A 5,449-nucleotide genomic window follows, 5' to 3' on the forward strand; every position below is an offset into this window, starting at 1 on the left:
CCCTGCCTTTGTCAATAATAACATCATGTCTGTCCAGTGGCTCCAAACTTTTGAGTCAATTACTATGAAAAAGAGAAAGCACAACATAGATATAATCTAGTATATTTTTACCTACAAACGTTTAGCAATTCCTGCAGAGATTCTGTGCAAAGTGCTTCTTTTCTTATGCATCACTTTCTGTCCATTCTCCTGGACACAGACTTTCCCCTCCCCCGACCATCCCCTCACACCTGGATTACAGCAGAGGCCTCTTGTCAGCCTCCTTGACTTTAAGCTCGCTTGATCTGATCTATTTTAAGTGTAGCTTCAAAGCATTTCTTCCTTAAATAGCACTTTCATAATGTTGCTCCTGTACTTAAAAACCTTTTATGGTTTGTCAGTTCTTACAACTTCACAGCTACACTCTTCTCCCTGATCCTGTGTTGGCTCCTTATTTCCCACTTGCTTCTCCAGTTAGATGAGCTTCTGACCCATTTCACCAATGCAATGCACAAGGAAGGCGATTCTCGTAGCTCCCATGAACAAAGTGAACTCTCTGTGCCAAGCACTGTGTGAGACGCTGCATGAATAAGAGGTCACCGACTTTGAGGATGGCATGATAAACCAGGGAAGACAGAACACAACCAGACTGTCGATGTAGAATTGTCATGCTCACATGGCATAAAGTGCAAGGGGACTATAAAACAGGAGGCTAGCAAAGTGGGTCACACAGGTTGGAGGGATGTCATGCCAAAGTGGGAGAGCTGTCCACATTCCACCTTCCACCCTCCAGTCCTCACTCATCCTTTGCCTTCGTCCAATCTACTCACCCATCAGTGGCTAACTCAAGTCCCAACATGATGTGGTGAGTCAGGAGACGTCTTAATTTGGGCTTCCCCAGATACAGACCCTGAGACAAGGATTCCAGTGAAAGTAATTTATTAGTGCTATGATCTCAAGGAAACTCCAGAAGGGAGTATATTATATACAGAAAGAAATGGGTATATTATTTAGGGGGTACATTATCAAATAAATTACCCTGATGGGTAACCACAGGTTAATCCCAGAGGGCAAATCCTAGAAAAACAGTATAGAACACACACCTCAGAGTATGTCATGTAAGCAGCAAGGGAGTTGGGGTATTTATACACCAACTTCCGTCACTCATTGGTTGAGGCTTCAGGGGGGTGTTAATTCTTCAGCTCTTCCGATCTGGCAGAGCAGCCTCCCTAGTTGAAAGTCCTCAGGTGAAGAGATGCTGATGCAAGTAGCTGGAAGTCTTCTCTTGGAGCCCTGATTTTGTGAGGGAGGAGGATAGATCTGACACCACAAGAGCCCTCTACACAAATCAGCGACGAGCTCTAACGAGGGTGCTGCCTCTGCCTCTTGTTATTTACGTGCCTTTGACGGGGTCAATCTTCTGAGTCTCAGTTGCTTCATCTTTTAAAAGACAGATGGATATTATCAATTTTTCAATTTGTTTTATATAGAAGAACCATTAATCCCCAAAGAAAATCTGGAATAGAATCCTAATTTGTAAAACAAGCAAAAGCAGAATTGTTCAGGTAGCAGTAGTGGCTGAGAACATCTCCTTGGATATGGTAGTTCCAGAAAGCGATGAGTAAAAGACTCATATCACTGGGCAGTATCTAAGAACCACCCCCCCGGGCATCATTGCATTCCCTCTCCCTCTAATGTTCTATGATGCTTAGTACTCAACCTGGTTCTCTGCCAGGGAAAGGAAGTCACTGAGCACTCACTGAGCACTCATTATGCACCAGACATCTTGACCCATTTTGTGATATAATCTCTCGAGGGATGGCGCGAGCATTTCCATATGGGGGAACAGTGATTGGCTATCAAGTCAGACGGAGTACAGCTTGTGGTGCTAGGGTTCTCAAAACTGAGTCTGAATGATAAACTCATAACTAATTTTATTTAGAGCACAAACTATTTGCAGTGACTTTGGGGATGGTGAGAGAAAGATTAGGGGGTGATTAAAGATTCCCAGGGCTAACTTATTTTTGCCACCCCCATTTCTTTTTTTCTTTTTTTTATTTATTTATTTTTGGATGTACATCCTATTTCAAATTTTGTGTAGATTACATCATGTTCACCACCCAAAAACTAATTATAGTCCATCACCTCACATATGAGCCCTATCACCCCTTTTGCCCTCCCCTCTCTTCCCCTATGGTAACCACCAATCCAATCTCCAATGCTATGTGTTTGTTTGTCGTTTTTGTCTTCTACTTGTGAGTGAGATCATACAGCATTTGACCTTCTCCCTCTGACTTATTTCACTCAGCACAGTACCCTCAAGTTCCATCCATGTTGTCACAAATGGCCAGATTTCATCATTTCTTATGGCTGAGTAGCATTCCACCGTGTATAAATACCACATCTTCTTTATCCATTTGTCCCTTGATGGGCACCCAGGTTGCTTCCAAGTCTTGGCTATGGTGTATAATGCTGCAATGAACATAGGGGTGCAGGAATCTTTATGCCTTTGTGTTTTCAAGTTTTTTGGATAAAGACACAGCAGTGGGATAGCTGGATCATATGGTAGATCTGTCCTTAATTTTCTGAGGATACTGCCACCCCCGTTTCTTTAATTAAATCTTCACAAGTCTATGAGATAGGTATTATTAATACTGTTGTTGCTATCATTATTATTATTTTATTATTATTATCATCATTATTGTTTTACAGATGAGAAAATGAGACTCAGAGAAGGCAAGAGTCTTGCCCAAGGTCCACGGCAAGTGAGTGGCAGAGCCAAGACTCATGCCCGGTCTTCCTGGGTCTGGAGCTCACCACCCCACACTACTTACCATTGCATCTTGTACTACATGTGAATGTTTCACAACACAATTTGCTTACACAGTCACCCTCCAAAGTCCTGGAAACATCGGGCCCACTGATGGTCAACACAGAGGTTATAGGAGACAACTGACCACGTATCAGGAACTCAACAGCCAGTGGGTTATTGAACTACACATATTGGATTTTTGCCTGAAAGGAAGAACCAAAACAAGTGTAAAAAATCATAATTATTATTGATTTCAGTGTAGGAAGTCATATACAAATGCTCTAATTGGGAAATAGATTAAAAGGTATGTAATTTCATTCATTCAATTATTCAAACATTTTTGGCATATACTTTTTTTTCAAGCATTGTGCCACACAGATAAAGCATATTAAGAATAAAACAATAATTAAGATATGATTCTGTTCTAAATTATGTATAAGAAGGAACATAAAACAAACACATACATCTTATACTATACCCACATGTAAAACCTCACCTTCCATATACGTGGATATAATAACTTTACGACAAGAGGAGGAATTCACTTCTTGCTGGGAAACAGAGAAAGGTCATGGAAAAGGCAGTCTTTGTGCCTGTTCTTAAAGAATGGTTTGGATTTTAGAAATTTCAACCAGAACATCCTAGAATAAGTGAATGGTGACATAAGGACACTAAGCAGGAAAATTCGTGGCATGTATATGCGCACGTACAAGGGAGATGAGTATGTCTGGAGCGAATGGTTCTGAGAGCAAAGGGGAGATTTTGCTAATTGGAGATACATCTAGAGGAGCCTGCAGGTCAAGCTAAGGTCTTGCTTTTTATTCCATAAGCAGTGGGGGCACTAAAGATTAATGTTTAGGAAAATCACAAGGTTGGAGTTGTGCTTTAGAGATGCAAATCGTGTGCAAAATAACAACCCAACAACAACAAAACAAAACCAACAACAACAAAAACTGACAAAACCTACCATGTGATTACTGTATGCCAGATACTGGGATAAGGGTTTACTTGCATCAGTTCATTTAATCTTCATTTCACCCTTGAAAGGTGTATTATTATCATCCCTGTTTTACAGATAAGAAGTCCGAAGCTAAGAGAGGGTACACAATCTCCCCATGGCTTCAGGGCTAGAGAGGAGAAGCTGGGATGGAAACCTAAGTCATTCTGTACCATGATCATAGGCCTCTTACAGGAATAGAGTTAGGACAGTCTGGAGGGATGGAAAGTGCTTGGGAAATGATGATAAAATCCCAGTGAGAAATAATAGAATTTCACACCAGGATAGAGAGTCGACCTTTCCTCAACCCTACCTCAACCCCACTCCGTCCAGAGCTTAAGTCCCTCCAACAGCAGCATCTGATCTCTGAACAAACCACCTCCAGGGGCAGAGACGTCACAGTCTGTGACTTTTCTATCTTACCATCTTACGCTGAGTCAAAATTTAGCAGGTGCGGGTCCCCCGAAACAAAATAGCTGCTTTCAGAGACGGGGAGCCAGGCCTCTCTAGGTTTGTATGCGAATTCCACCACTCCTAAAGGCAAGCTCATCCAACTCTGATTCTTCATTTTCCCATCCGTAAAGGGGGCCATACTCTCCTGTAACATGATTAACAAAAATCTAAGGGAAGTGTCTGACATGTTGCAGGACGTGAAAAAACTTCAGTATATAATCATTTCTCCCTCGTGATTTTAATTATTGGTTCTATTTTTGCTCATTGAGGACACCCAGGTGTGGACAGCCACACAAATGTGTAAAGATCACACACCCTTCTATATTGTATGTATGTGTTTGTACGTATATATAATTTTATGCATAAATTTTATTTAGTTATATATGACGTATTTATAAAATATACAAAATTATATATATAGCTACCTATTTAGACTATGTATTGTGATAGGCAAAATAATGGGCCTCCAAATATCTCTATGCACTCATCATGGAAATGCAAATATGTTATATTATACAACAAAAGGCGACTAAGATTGCAGATGGAATTCAGATTGCTAATCAGCTGACTTTAAAATATAGGGAGATTATCCTGGATTATTTGAGCAGGCCCAACCTAATCACATAAATCCCTAAAATTAGGTGATGGCAGGAGAATTGCTTTTCACAAGAAAAATTTGAGCTTCCTTTGTTCCCTTTGAAGACGAGGGTTGGGGGAAGCAGGCAGCCAGGAGCCAAGGGATGTGGGTGGCCTCTGGAAGCAGGAAAATGCAAGGGAATGGCTTCTCCCCAGAGCATCTGGAAAGAATGCAGCCCTGCTGACAGCTTGATTTCAGCCCAGGGAGACCTCGGTCGGACTTTTGACCTACAGAACTTAACATATTTATATGGTTTTAAACCACTAAGTTTGTGGTGATTTGTTATACCAGCAATGAGAAGCTGATACACATCCTGGCCTCCCTGGATAAATTGTTTTATTTTCTTTATATGTGGTTAACTTAGCTCGAGCACACAATCAGGAAACACGGTCTAATGATAAAGTCGGGAGTATGACTCCAAAATCCATGTTAAGACAAGTCTAAGGTGGTACCTCAAACGGACAAAAGACCTTCTAAGCATATTAGGAATGTCTCTCAGATTCTTTCTACTACACAATAGGGCTTCTAAGAATCTGAAGAGCATTGTCCCACAACACTCTCAAAGGAAGCT

General features: G+C 41.1%; 1 long non-coding RNA gene across 1 annotated transcript; it reads right to left on the minus strand.

Moving 5' to 3' along the window:
• Window positions 1-901: 901 nt before the first annotated feature.
• On the minus strand, window positions 902-4,386 carry LOC138925066 (uncharacterized). Its single transcript, XR_011440759.1, has 4 exons — window positions 4,212-4,386; window positions 2,814-2,994; window positions 2,296-2,451; window positions 902-1,419 (listed from the first exon to the last, which is right to left on the minus strand). It is a non-coding gene; the product is annotated as an uncharacterized lncRNA (long non-coding RNA).
• Window positions 4,387-5,449: the final 1,063 nt, after the last annotated feature.

This window comes from Equus caballus, chromosome 7 (assembly GCF_041296265.1).
Source record: "Equus caballus isolate H_3958 breed thoroughbred chromosome 7, TB-T2T, whole genome shotgun sequence".
Lineage (NCBI taxonomy): Eukaryota > Metazoa > Chordata > Mammalia > Perissodactyla > Equidae > Equus > Equus caballus.